We start from the raw sequence: 16,296 nt of genomic DNA, 5'->3' as shown, positions 1-16,296 counted from the left end.
TCTCTCTCTCTGTATATATATATATATATATATATATATATATATGTATGTATGTATATATATATATGTATATGTTTATCTTTATATACACACACCCAAATGTGTGTATATATATATATATATATATATATATTGCAGTATTTTCTGTACAAAACTCCAAATATAATTAATAATTAATTATTATTTATATATATATATATATATATATATATTTTTTTCTTTTCTTTTTTTTTTTCATCCATTATTTTTCTCTTAATTTTGAGAAAATACTTAAAATACACACGCAAACAAAAATATATTTTAAAAAAGTGTGTTTTTTTTTAAAAACAAAGTCATAAATGATAAGGATTCTTTGAATTTTGACTTGTCCAGGGTGTTCTCTGCCTTCCACCCGAGTGCACCTGTGGTAGGCTCCATCCCAAGCCCTGACAGAAATTGAAAAGTCAAGACTCAAAATATTTCCAAATTTAGGTTTTCAATGTATTCAACCAAAGAGAACAAAATAAATTAATAGCTGCAATTTTTGATGAATTTGTCTTTGAAAACAACAACAAAAAAACAATGAACATAAAATATCGACCCACTCGACATCCATTGCAGTCTCCCCTAGAGGGGGGGTTACCCACATATTCACATCGACGTCCCACTGGGGTAAGTTTTTCCTTGCCCTTATGTGGGCTCTGTACCGTCGTTGTGGCTTTGAGACACTTGTGATTTAGGGCTATATAAATAAACATTGATTGATTGATTGAAAATATACGTGTTGCTTTAAAAAATAAAATAATGTAAGATTTTTTTCTCCAAATTGTGAGGAAATACAAACACCCTCAAAAAACCTACACAAATATCTAAACTTATTTGCGTAAAAAATAAATAATTTCCTAAAAATGTTTGTTTTGTGCTGGCATTAATGCTAAAAATAAAATATGAAACAAATATCCAATCATATGATTTACCCCCCAACATAACCAAAAAGGGCAAAACCTGCTTAATTTCTGCAGATTTGCGACTTTGATTCCCTCTAAACCTCCCCAAAACGTGTCAAAATATTGATATTTTTCCATTTTATTCACAAGTAAAACAAAAATTTTTTAAATATAAATGAACTTATGTATCCTAAAATGTTTGAACATGAATGTGTTTTTTTTAATGTAGTTTTTATTTTACAGTCCTGTTGTTATTTGACCGTTCTTCTTAAAACTACGATCCACTGATAGCTGAAAAAACAGATCCAGAAATGAGCCTGAACTAACCATCACAAGTTCAACTAATGGCCAAAACTCCTACGCTTAGACGCTGCAGGGCCGCCATATTGAATACCTAAGGAATCATTGTTGTATAACGTGTGCTGCATCTTTGGTCAGTTGACAAACAATGAATGTAAACGTGGGACAGAAAAACAATGAACGCAAACCTGAGGACATTCTGTCGTTGTTTGTGTTTTCTCTGTCGTTTTTTGTTTTCCCCGTAATTGTTTGTGTTTTCCCCGTAAATGTTTGTGTTTTCTCTCTCATTATTTGTGTTTTCTCTTTCATTGTTTGTGTTTTCTCTGTCGTTGTTTGTGTTTTCCCCGTAATTGTTTGTGTTTTCTCTCTCATTATTTGTGTTTTCTCTGTCATTGTTTGTGTTTTCTCTGTCGTTGTTTGTGTTTCTCTGTCATTATTTGTTTTTTCTCTGTTGTTTGTTTTTTCTCTGTCATTGTTTGTGTTTTCTCTGTCGTTGTTTGTGTTTCTCTGTCATTATTTGTTTTTTTTCTGTTTGTTTTTTCTCTGTCATTGTTTGTGTTTTCTCTGTCGTTGTTTGTTTTCTGTCATTTGTTTGTGTTTTCTCTGTCGTTTGTTTTCTCTGTCATTGTTCGTTTTCTCTTTCATTGTTTGTGTTTTCTCTGTCATTGTTTGTGTTTTCTCTATCATTGTGTGTGTTTTCTCAATTATTGTTTTTGTTTTCTCTATCATTGTTTGTGTTTTCTCTGTCATTGTTTGTGTTTTCTCTATCATTGTGTGTGTTTTCTCAATTATTGTTTTTGTTTTCTCTGTCATTGTTTGTGTTTTCTCTTTCATTGTTTGTGTTTTCTCTTTCATTGTTTGTGTTTTCTCTGTCATGGTTTGTGTTTTCTCTGTCATCGTTTGTGTTTTCTCTGTCATCGTTTGTGTTTTCTCTGTCATTGTTTGTGTTTTCACTGTCATTGTTTGTTTTCTCTAACATTGTTTGTGTTTTCTCTTTCATTGTTTGTGTTTTCTCTGTCATTGTTTGTGTTTTCTCTTTCATTGTTTGTGTTGTCTCTGCCGTTTCTGTTTTCTTTATCATTGTTTGTGTTTTCTCTGACGTTTGTTTTCTTTGTCATTGTTTGTGTTTTCTCTTTGTTTGTATTTTCTCTGTTATTATTTGTGTTTTCTCTGTCCTTATTTGTGTTTTCTCTGTCGTTGTTTGTGTTTTCTCTGTCATTGTTTGTGTTTTCTCTGACGTTTGTTTTCTTTGTCATTGTTTGTGTTTTCTCTTTCTTTGTTTGTGTTTTCTCTCATTATTTGTGTTTTCTCTGTCGTTTGTGTTTTCTCTGTCATTGTTTGTGTTTTCTCTGTCATTGTTTGTTTTCTCTGTCGTTTGTTTGTGTTTTCGCTGTCGTTTGTTTGTTTTCTCTGTCGTTTTTGTGTTTTTTCTGTCGTTTGTGTTTTCTCTGTCATTGTTTGTTTTCTCTGTCATTGTTTGTGTTTTCTTTCTCATTATTTGTGTTTTCTCTGTCATTGTTTTCTTTCTTATTATTTGTTTTCTCTGTCATTGTTAGTTTTCTTTCTTATTGTTTGTGTTTTCTCTGTTATTGTTTGTGTTTTCTCTGTCATTGTTTGTGTTTTCTTTCTCATTGTTTGTGTTTTCTCTGTCATTGTTTGTGTTTTCTCTGTCGTTTGTTTGTTTTCTCTGTCGTTTGTTTGTTTTCTCTGTAGTTTGTTTGTGTTTTTTCTGTCGTTTGTGTTTTCTCTGTCATTGTTTGTTTTCTCTGTCACTGTTTGTGTTTTCTTTCTCATTATTTGTGTTTTCTCTGTCATTGTTTTTTTTTTCTTATTGTTTGTTTTCTCTGTCATTGTTTTTTTTTTTCTTATTGTTTGTGTTTTCTCTGTTATTGTTTGTGTTTACTTTGTCATTGTTTGTGTTTTCTCTGTCATTGTTTGTGTCTACTTTCTTATTGTTTGTGTTTTCTCTGTCATTGTTTGTGTCTTCTTTCTTATTGTTTGTGTTTTCTCTGTCATTGTTTGTGTTTTCTCTGTCATTGTTTGTGTTTTCTCTCTCATTGCTTGTGTTTTCTCTCTCATTGTTTGTGTTATCGCTCTCATTGTTTGTGTTTTCTCTCTCATTGTTTGTGTTTTCTCTCTCATTGTTTGTGTTTTTTCTCTCATTGCTTGTGTTTTCTCTCTCATTGTTTGTGTTATCGCTCTCATTGTTTGTGTTTTCGCTCTAATTGTTTGTGTTATCGCTCTAATTGTTTGTGTTTTCTCTCTCATTGTTTGTGTTTTCTCTCTCATTGTTTGTGTTTTCTCTGTTGTTCGTCAGGACTTGAAGAAGAAGAAAACTGGCGAGTGACTCAGTGACACACTGACTCACTCCCCCATGTGCTTGCAATGTGTCAGGCCTGCACCACACAGGCGGAGCTCCTCTCTTAGATCCCACTTGACGTCTTCTCCTGTTGGCCGTCCCATGAGTCATGTGACACATGTGCAGCAGGCAGCGTGTGAAAGAAAGCGTGTCGTGAAACAGCCTCTTAAAGCCACATGAGAGCGGCGACTCACTTAAACTTCACGCCGCCACAGCTTTCACTTCCTGCAGTCAGGGGTCAGGAGGTCAGGGGGTCAGCGGCCCCGCTGAGGGTTAGGTACAGCCAGCCGGCAGGATGTGTGTGGATGATGTGTGGTCTGGTTTGTTTCAGCTGGCAGGGGGCTCTGTGGCTATGTTGTTGTTGTTGTTGACGTTGACCTCACAGGCAAACATTTGTAGTAAATATTAAATTTACTACCCATATGTCATATTTCAGCTTTCACTCCCTAGAAAGAACATTAAAATTCAGGTGATTATTTGCAAGAGTTACATTTCAAGACCCCCCTGAACAGAAAAAAAAACATGAATAATGGACGTACGCATAAAAAACCCTAAAAATGTCTGTTTTTGATACTCGAGACCAGTTAGCCATTATGCCAACTTTTCCATGGAAAAGAAAAATAGTCTGGAGTCACAAAACATAACACAGCTTATAAACGTTAACATTTTTGGAAATATATATTTTTTTCTTTATTCGACAGGGGAAAAAAAGTTTTTGTCCATGCAGAATTATTACTATTTTTAATATGGGTATACATACATACATTCTAATGTTTGGTGGCTGTGGCTTAAATACCGCTCTATAGCCTGTATTATATATATATATATATATATATATATATATATATATATATATATATATATATATATATATACACAGTACCGTATTTTTCGGACTATAAGTCGCAGTTTTTTTCATAGTTTGGCCCGGGCTCCAGTGCAACTTATATATGTTTTTTTCCTTCTTTATTATGCATTTTCGGCAGGTGCGACTTATACCCCGAAAAATACGGTATATATATATATATATATACGTGTGTGTGTATATATATATATATATATATATATATATATATATACACGTGTGTATATATATATATACATATATATATATATATATATATATATATATATACGTATATATATATATATATATACGTATATATATATATATACGTATATATATATATATATATATATATATATATATATATATATATATATATATATATATATATATATATATATATATATTTATATATATATATATATATATATACGTGTGTATATATATATATATATATATATATGTATATATATATATATATATATATACATACACGTGTGTATATATATATATATATATACATATACGTATATATATATATATATATATATATATATATATATATATATATATATATATATATATATATATATATATATTACAGGCTATAGAGCGGTTTTTAAGCCACAGCCACCAAACATTAGAATAAATTAAAAAAGTTTACAAACTATAAGCCACAGATGTATACTGATACAAAATATTTAATAAACGTTTCTTGTTTCTTGTTTATTGTTTCCAAAGGGTGTCTGTAACACGGCAGTAAAATGGTTGATCAAACAAAACAGAAGTCATCGTCATGGACCCACTCGCTGCGCAAGCTAGCTCTCCAATCCACTAAACAGACTCAATAACTCCACGGTGACGTTTTGGTGAATTTACTGAGGAATGTGCAAGAGAAACATAAAGTACATAATTTTATTACATGTGATCTTCTACCATGAATGTTGTCATCTACTGGACGACATTGAACTATAATCAATAATATTGAATTTCTATCTCATAATTACCACTTTCTATCTCATAATTATCACTTTCTGTCCCATAATTATCACTTTTATCTCATAATTATCACTTTCTATCTCATAATTATCACTTTCTATCTCATAATTATCACTATGTCCCATAATTATCACTTTCTATCTCATAATTATCACTTTCAGTCTCATAATTATCACTTTCTATCTCATAATTATCACTTTCTATCTCATAATTATCACTTTCTATATCATAATTATCACTTTTATCTCATAATTATCACGTTTATCTCATAATTATCACTTTTATCTCATAATTATCACATTCTGTCTCATGATTATCTCTTTTATCTCATAATTATCATTTTCTGTCTCATATTTATCACTTTCTGTCTCATAATTATCACTTTTATCTCATAATTATCACTTGTATCTCATAATTATTACTTTCTATCTCATAATTATCACTTTTCTCTCATAATTATCACTTTCTGTCTCATAATTATCACTTTCAGTCTCATAATTATCACTCTATATCATAATTATCACTTTCTGTCTCATAATTATCACTTTTATCTCATAATTATTACGTTTATCTCATAATTATCACTTATCTCATAATTATCACATTCTGTCTCATGATTATCACTTTCTGTCTCATATTTATCACTTTCTGTCTCATGATTATCACTTTTATCTCATAATTATCACTTGTATCTCATAATTATTACTTTCTATCTCATAATTATCACTTTCTATCTCATAATTATCACTTTCTATCTCATAATTATCACTTTCTCTCATAATTATCACTTTTTGTCTCATAATTATGACTTTTCATCTCATAATATTGACTTTCTTATCTCATAATTTCGACTTTAGCTCATAGTTATGACTTTTCATTTCATAGTTATGACTTTTTATCTCATAATTTCGATTTTTATCTCATAATTATGACTTTCTTATCTCATAATTTGGACTTTTTTATCTCATAATTTTACATCTTTGTCTCATAATTATGACTTTTTATCTCATAATTTGGACTTTTTTTAAAAAATCTCATAGTTATGACTTTCTATCTCATAATATTGGCTTTTTATCTCATAATTTTGACTTTTTAAAAAAAAATCTCATAGTTATGACTTTTAATCTCATAATGTTGGCTTTTTATCTCATAATTTTGACTTTTTAACTCATAGTTATGAGTTTTTATCTCTTAATTATGACTTTCTTATCTCATAATGCGGAGTTTAATTTCATAATTTTGAATTTTTTAAATCATAATTATGACTTTTTATGTCATATATGACTTTTTATAATTATGACGTAATAAGTCATAATTATGATTTTTTTATGTCATATATTACTTTTTATAATTATGACATAATAAGTCATAATTATGACTTTTTTCTCATAATTTTGATTTTTTATCTCATAATTTGGACTTTTTATCTCATAATTATGTCATAATTTTGACATATCTCATAATTTCGACTTTCTTATCTCATAATTTTGATTTTTTTATCGCATATTTTCGACTTTCTTATCTCATAATACTGAGTTTTATCTCATAATATTGACTTTTTATCTCATAATCATGACTTTCTTATCTCATAATGTTGAGTTTGTATCTCATAATATATACTTTTTATCTCATCATTTTAACTTTTTAATATCATAATTATGACTTACTATTGGGGTATTTTTATTTTTTTTCCATAACATTGTGACTCAAACAGTGATAATCATTTCTATTCTTTCCTGCCTTTCCAGATCCAGATTCTCACCAATATGCAATAGATCATTCCTTTGAATTAATAAAATGAATTAATTTAATCAAAATATGACAATCGTGAAAAAAACTGTCATGTATATTTTGGACTTTGTGTAAGTGGAAGTTTCAAAATCCAGTCCCATCATAATGTGTTTAAAAGCGAGGGTGATCTATTTGTGTGGAATGTATAGAAACTCTGATATGTGACATGATCAATATTTTGATCCCACTGGGCAAGACGTACAGAAAAGTTCTTTACAGCGGCCGAGAGGACACACGGTGTGTGCACATGAAACCTGCAGTGTGCAGGTGGGGTCAGGGTTTGGGTGGTCCGCCATGAAAACCAAGCATCCAGCGCTGCCTCCAAAGTTGAACACACGCTTTTCCGTGACGTTGGTTGACTTCCAAATTGGTCCGATTTCAAAAGCTACAGGAAATAATATAAAAATGAAGTTGTTCCAGACTCTGAGCGTCGCCGTCGTAAACCTGTATCAACGTTTGACGTAGACTCTGAGCAATCACAGGAGTGTAAATAGACATCCATCACCGTGTAATCACAGGAAGTCCTCCCACCCAGCGTGGATATTTTTCATAGAATTCATCATCATGCAGTCGATAAAAAAAGCGCTATATAAATCTAATCCATTATTATTATTATTCTCACTGTACTGATGAGCCAGACACTCTTTATGTCTTCCTCTCGCTTTCTCCACACGCTTGGCTTGAAGCGGGACCCCAGGATGCAGAGACAGCAGGCGTAGCGCCGCACCGGCCCAAATATTTGTGACATAAATCCTGACATGTCCTCCTCTTCTGTGGGGCATAAACTAGAGAAAACAATAAATATGGTAGCTTGAGTTACACATTGTTGTTTGAGTTTTGAGGCATATTTACCATTAAAAAAAACATCCAAATTTTACCATTTTCTTTAACCTTTAGTTTAATTCACTTCCAGAGATAAACACAAAATGCTGACGACATATAGCAATTAAACCACAAGTCGATATTGTCATTATACAAACACTATCGTAATAATATATATCAGTACATTGGCAGGGGGTACTTTGTTAGCCTTTTATTCATGCTTGAGCGATACACACGCCTCCAGATAGGTGGCAGCAGTGTTCAGACGAACTAACTCTGTTTAAACTCGGGCTGTCACGATACTAGAATATCAGTCGTCGATACCGATACCTGCGCCTAGCCATTTTGATACTTATTCCATACCACGATAAAAATGAAAATCACTTTTAAATTCACTACTTTATTAAAACGATTTAAAACTGTCAAATCTTTAAGATCACTATGCTCTAATCTTTTCGCACAGAACTCAAATTACCGTATCAGCTGCCCATTGTTGACTAACTAAACATTCCAACAATATATCCTCAACATAGTACATCAAAACAAACAATGAAGTGTTTACAAATATGCTGATAAACAATATCTATTGTCAACTTTTTCCCTTTATATAAAGAACAACAATATAGCTTCAACATAGTTTATCAAAGATATTTAATTTTCGAACTGAGAAACTTAATGTTTTTTTTGCAAATAATCCTAAAATGACAATTTAATGGCAGCAACACATCATAAAAAAGTTGTCACAGGGGCATTTTTACCACTGTGTTACATGGCCTTTCCTTTTAACAACACTCAGTAAACGTTTGGGAACTGAGGAGACCAAGTTTTTAAGCTTTTCATGGGAATTCTTTCCCATTCTTGCTTGATGTACAGCTTAAGTTGTTCAACAGTCCGGGGTCTCTCGTTGTGGTATTTTAGGCTTCATAATGCACCACACATTTTCAATGGGAGACAGATCTGGACTATAGGCAGGCCAGTCTAGTACCCGCACTCTTTTGCTACGAAGCCACGCTGGTGTAACACGTGGCTTGGCATTGTCTTGCTGAAATAAGCAGGGGCGCCCATGATAACGTTGCTTGGATGGCAACATATGTTGCTCCAAAACGTGTATGTACCTTTCAGCATTATTGGTAACTTCACAGATGTGTAAGTTACCCATACCTTGGGCACTAGAACACCCCCATACAATCACAGATGCTGGCTTTTCAACTTTGCGCCTAACAGTCCGGATGGTTCGTTTCCTCTTTGGTCCGGAGGACACGACGTCCACAGTTTCCAAAAACAATTTGAAATGTGGACTCGTCAGACCACAGAACACTTTTCCACTTTGCATCAGTCCATCTTAGATTAGCTCGGGCCTAGCGAAGCCGGCGGCGTTTCTGGGTGTTGTTGATAAATGGCTTTGCATAGTAGAGTTTTAACTTGCACTTACAGATATCAGGCATGGGATTTTTCCGTCTAAAGTCGAAATTCCGTCTTTTTTAATCTCGGGGGGAAAAAAAAAATTATCTCCCGTTTTTCCGGTTTTTTTTCCGACCCTAAATCAAGATTCGAGACGTAGTTTATATTACGCCGTAGTTGATTGGTCGATATGTTCCTTGTGACCAATCAGGACATCTGTTATGAATAATGACGTTAATAACGTCATCATTCATTTTCCATATGTAAACGATGTCGGTTCTCGAGAGAAAGGACGCTTTACGAGTAAAAGAAATTGATAAACATGTCAAAAATAAGTTTCGATGGGACTGGATGGAAAGGGAAATCACTGATACTGTTGGGAAGAAGGACGTTACGACTTTGTTCGGTGATTTTATTCGGAAAATCGATCGTACCGGAAAGGTTTTGTGCAAGTGGTGTCATGATAATATTGACTATGGATCACTAGGTTTCAAGGCTTTGGAAGTACATGCGAAACGCCAAAAACATATGAAACAACTTGAAGCAAGGTATGTTCTATTAATGATGTTTTCATGTCTTTAAACACTAAAACATTTTCTTCAAATGGTGCTGTCTTTGTTAATTTTAGCATGTTAAATTGGTGAAAAACCAGGAGCTTCGGGGGGCATCGCCCCCCTTTTCCCCCCACCAGGGCACCGCCCTGGACCTGGCTGGGGACCTTCGTCCCCCAGACCCTCGGAAATTTTTTCAGTCTTTTTCATTGTGGTCAAATCACATGCCTGAGATATAGCGACAAACTGTAGTTACTGACAGTGGTTATCTGAAGTGTTCCTGAGCCCATGTGGTGATATCCTTTACACACTGAAGTCACATGCATTGATTTCTCCAAATTCTCTGAACCTTTTGATGATATTACAGACCGTAGATGGTGAAATCCCTGAATTTCTTGCAATAGCTGGTTGAGAAATGTTGTTCTTAAACTGTTGGACAATTTACTCACGCATTTGTTCACAAAGTGGTAACCCTCGCCCCATCCTTGTTTGTGAATGACTGAGCATTTCATGGAAGCTGCTTTTATACCCAATCATGGCACCCACCTGTTCCCAATTAGCCTGTTCACCTGTGGGATGTTCCAAATAAGTGTTTGATGAGCATTCCTCAACTTTCTCAGTCTTTTTTGCCACTTGTGCCAGCTTTTTTGAAACATGTTGCAGGCATCAAATTCCAAGCTAATATTTGCAAAAAATAACAAACTTTTCGAGTTTGAACATTAAATATTTTGTCTTTGCAGTCAATTGAATATAAGTTGAAAAGGATTTGCAAAATCAGTGTTTTTATTTACCATTTACACAACGTGCCAACTTCACTGGTTTTGGGTTTTGCATAAATATGCTGATAACCAACATCTATAGTCAACTATTTTACTTTCTATAGAGAACAACAATATATCCTCAACATAGTATATCAAAACAAACAACCAAGTGCTTATAAATATGCTGATAAACAACATGCATACTAAATTATTTCACTTTCTAAAAGAACAACAGTGGCAGAGAGCGTCCAAGTACAAAAACAAAACAAACAATAATGTTCTTCCTATTATTTCAACATGGCGTGACGTCATCATGTCATTTGTACTGAAATAAGTGAGTACTAGATTATTTATAGACACATCTTTTAGTCATTGTTGCTATCAACATTTCAGCTTTCTTTCATTACTGTTTTCTTTGTTCATTTTATTCCTACAATGTGCCAAAAGAAGCTGTGTTGCACAAATGGCAGTACTAATCATACGGACAAAAAGCTGGTATCAACGTCGTGTTGGTATCCACGTGGTGTCCAAGTATTGATACTTTTGACAACCCTAGTTCAGATGTCACAATTGAGTTCAAACATAATTGACACCCATTAATTAGTCCAATATAAAATTTATTGACAACCAATTAGTCCAATATAAAACTAATTGACAACCATTAATTAGTCCAATATAAATCTAATTGACAACCATTAATTAGTCCAATATAAAATTAATTGACAATCAATAATTAGTCTAATATACAACTAATTGACCACAATTAATTAGTCCAATATACAACTAATTGACAACCATTTATTAGTCCAATATAAAACTAATTGACAACCATTAATTAGTCCAATATAAAATAATTGACACCCATTAACTAGTCCAATATAAAATTCATTGACAATCAATAATTAGTCTAATATAAAACTAATTGACAAGCATTAATTAGTCCAATATAAAACTAATTGAAAACCAATAATTAGTCCAATATAAAACTAATTGACAACGATTAATTAGTCCAATATAAAACGTATTGACAACCATTGATTAGTCCAATATAAAACTAAATGACAACCATTAATTAGTCCAATATAAAACTTATTGACAACCATTAATTAGTCCAATATAAAACTTATTGACAACCATTAATTAGTCCAACATTAAACCTAATTGACACCCATTAATTAGTCCAATATAAAATTAATTGACAACCAATAATTAGTCCAATATAAAACTAATTGACAACCATTTATTAGTCCAATATAAAACTAATTGACAACCATTAATTAGTCCAATATAAAAATAATTGACAACCATTAATTAGTCTAATATAAAACTAATTGACAGCCATTAATTAGTCCAATATAAAACTAATTGACACCCGTTAATTAGTCCAATATAAAACTAATTGACAAACAGTAATTAGTCCAATATAAAACTAATTAACAAACAGTAATTAGTCCAATATAAAACTAATTGACCACCATTAAGTAGTCCAATATCAAACTAATTGCCAACCATTAATTAGTCAAATATAAAACTTATTGACAACCATTAATTAGTCCAATATAAAACTAATTGACAGCCATTAATTAGTCCAATATAAAACTAATTGACACCCGTTAGTTTGTCCAATATAAAACTAATTGACAACCATTAATTAGTCCAATATAAAAATAATTGACAACCATTAATTAGTCCAATATAAAACTAATTGACACCCGTTAATTTGTCCAATATAAAACTAATTGACAACCATTAATTAGTCCAATATAAAAATAATTGACAACCATTAATTAGTCAAATATAAAACTAATTGACAATCAATAATTAGTCTAATATAAAACTAATTGACAACCAATAATTAGTGCAATATAAAACTAATTGACCACCATTAATTAGTCCAATATAAAACTAAATCACAATCAATAATTAGTCCAATATAAAATTAATTGACAACCATTAATTAGTCCAATATAAAACTAATTGACAACCATTAATTAGTCCAATATAAAACTAATTGACAACCATTTATTAGTCCAATATAAAACTAATTGACCACCATTAAGTAGTCCAATATCAAACTAATTGCCAACCATTAATTAGTCAAATATAAAACTTGACAACCATTAATTAGTCCGATATAAAACTAATTGACAGCCATTAATTAGTCCAATATAAAACTGACACCCGTTAATTAGTCCAATATAAAACTAATTGACAACCATTAATTAGTCCAATATAAAAATAATTGACAACTATTAATTAGTCCAATATAAAACTAGTTGACAATCAATTAGTCCAATATAAAACTAATTGACAACCAATAATTAATGCAATATAAAACTAATTGACCACCATTAAGTAGTCCAATATAAAACTAAATCACAATCAATAATTAGTCCAATATAAAATTGACAACCATTAATTAGTCCAATATAAAACTAATTGACAACCATTAATTAGTCCAATATAAACTAATTGACAATCAATAATTAGTCCAATATAAAACTAATTGACAACCATTAATTAGTCCAATATAATACTAATTGACAACGATTCATTAGTCAATATAAAACTCATTGACAACCATTAATTAGTCCAATATAAAACTAATTGACAACCATTAATTAGTCCAATATAAAACTCATTGACAATCATTAAGTAGTCCAATATAAAACTAATTGACAACCATTAATTAGTCTAATATAAACTTAATTGACAATCAATAATTAGTACACCATAAAACTAATTGACAACTATTAATTAGTCCAATATAAAACTAACAGACAATCAATAATTAGTCCAATATAAAACTAATTGACAACCATTAATTAGTCCAATATAAAACTCATTGACAACCATTAATTAGTCCAATATAAAACTCATTGACAACCATTAGTCCAATATAAAACTAATTGACAACCATTAATTAGTCCAATATAAAACTCATTGACAACCATTAATTAGTCCAGTATAAAACTCATTGACAACCATTAATTAGTCCAATATAAAACTAATTGACAACCATTAATTAGTCCAACATAAAACTAATTGACAACCATTAATTAGTCCAATATAAAACTAATTGACAACCATTAATTAGTCCAATGTAAAACTAATTGACAACCATTAATTAGTCCAATGTAAAACTAATATGACCAACTCGACCAAAGGTGATTTTTGCAGCTGGGTATGCGGTGGTTTGATGTAGTTTTATCCATACTTGACCAGGATAAATGACTAGTAGAGATCAGACTCTCCACCGTACCACCAAGCCTCTTTCATTCATAGTTATCAGATGTAAATTAAGTCCGATATTTTATCTCATAATTATGACTTTTTATTTTACAATTTCGACTTTCTTAACCCATCATTTTCAGTTTTTAACCTCATAATTATGATTTTTTTTATCTCATATCTCATATATCTCAATATGACTTTCTTATCTAATATCTACCTTTGTATCTCATATATATGACTTTTTACCTTAAAAATGTTACTTTAACTCATAATTTTTATCTGATGATTATGACTCTCTTATCTAATAGTATCTACTTTTGTATGTCATAATTATGACTTTTTTATATTACAATTTCGACTTTTCTCATATCTATAATCATAATTATTTCATTATTGTGATTTTTTTGTCTCATATTTTCGACTTTCTTATTTCATAATGTTTACTTTTATCTCATATTTATGACTTTCTTACCTCATATTTATGACTTTTTATCTTACAATTTTGGCTTTCTTAACTCAGTTTTTATCTCATAATTATGACTTTCTTATCTAATAGTACCGGTATCTACTTTTGTATCTCATAATTATGACTTTTATCTTACAACTTCGACTTATCTCATGATATGTACTTTTTATTTCATTATTATGATTTTTTTGTCTCATGATTTCGAGTTTCTTATTTCATAATTTTAACTTTTATCTCATTATTCGACTTTTTAAAAATCTCAAATTTATGACTTTCTTATCTCATAATTATGACTTTTTATCTTACAATTTTGGCTTTCTTAAATCATAATTTTCAGTTTTTTATCTCATAATTATGACTTTCTTATTTAATAATTTCAAGTTTTCATCTCATAATTACTTTCTTACTTACTTTCTTATCTAATAATTTTGACTTTTTCTCTGATCATTTTGAGTTTTTTTCTCATAATTATGACTTCATCTCATAATTTCAACTTTCCTATCTAATAATTATGACTTTTTCTCTGATCATTGTGACTTTCTTATCTTGTAATTTTAACTTTCATCTCATAATTATGACTTTTTATCATAATTTCGACTTTCTAATCTCATAATTATGACTTCATATCATAAGTTTGACTTTCTTATCTCATAATTTTGAGTTATCTGATAATTTTGAGTTTTTATCTCATAATTATGACTTCATCTAATAATTTCAACTTTCTTTTCTAATAATTATGACTTTTTCTCTGATAATTGTGACTTTCTTATCTTGTAATTTTTACTTTTATCTCATAATTTCGACTTTTTGGCTTTCTTAACTCATGATTTTCAGTTTTTATCTCATAATTATGTCTTCTTATCTAATAATATTTACTTTTGTATCTCATAATTATGGCTTTTTATCTCACAATTTGGACTTTCTTATCTAATAATTTTGAGTTTTCATCTCGTAATTATGACTTTATATCATAATTTCGACTTTCTTATCTAATAATTTTGAGATTTTATCTCATAATTTTGGGTTTTTATCTCATAATTATGACTTCATCTTAAAATTTCAACTTTCTTATCTAATAATTTTGACTTTTTCTCGGATAATTTCGAGTTTTTATCTCATAATTATGACTTTATATCATAGTTTTGACTTTCTTATCTAATAATTTAGAGTTTTCATCTCATAACTTTGACTTTATATCATCATTTAAATTTTTTATCTCATATATTATGACTTCATCTCATAATTTCAACTTTCTTATCTAATAATTATGACTTTTTCTCTGATAATTTGGACTTGTCTTGTAATTTTAACTTTTATCTCATAATTTCGACTTTTTATCTCATAATTATTACTTTTTATCTTACAATTGTGGCTTTCTTAAATCATCATTTTCAGTTTTTATCTCATAATTATGACTTTCTTATCTAATAATATTTACTTTTGTATCTCATAATTATGGCTTTTTATCTTACAATTTGGACATTTTTATCTAATAATTTCTAGTTTTCATCTCATAATTATGACTTTATATCATAATTTAGACTTTCTTATCTCATAATTATGACTTTATATCATAGTTTCGACTTTCTTATCTCATAATTGTGAGTTTTTATCTCATAATTTTGAGTTTTTATCTCATAATTAGGACTTCATCTTAAAATGTCAACTTTCTTATCTAATAATTTTGACTTTTTCTCTGATCATTTCGAATTTTTATCTCATAATTATGACTTTATATCATAATTTCGACTTTGTTATCTAATAATTTCGAGTTTTCATCTCATAACTTGACTTTATATCATTTTTTCCAATTTTTATCTAATAATTTAAACTTTCTTT

General features: G+C 30.2%; 1 protein-coding gene across 1 annotated transcript in view; it reads left to right on the top strand.

Annotated features, from left to right (window-relative positions):
- artnb (artemin b) overlaps positions 1-16,296 on the top strand; it is a 134,377-nt gene that overhangs the window by 18,675 nt on the left and 99,406 nt on the right. The gene's annotated exons all lie outside the window — the stretch shown is intronic.

This window comes from Nerophis lumbriciformis, linkage group LG03, assembly GCF_033978685.3.
Source record: "Nerophis lumbriciformis linkage group LG03, RoL_Nlum_v2.1, whole genome shotgun sequence".
NCBI lineage: Eukaryota > Metazoa > Chordata > Actinopteri > Syngnathiformes > Syngnathidae > Nerophis > Nerophis lumbriciformis.
This window is presented reverse-complemented; position numbering and strand designations above follow the sequence as displayed.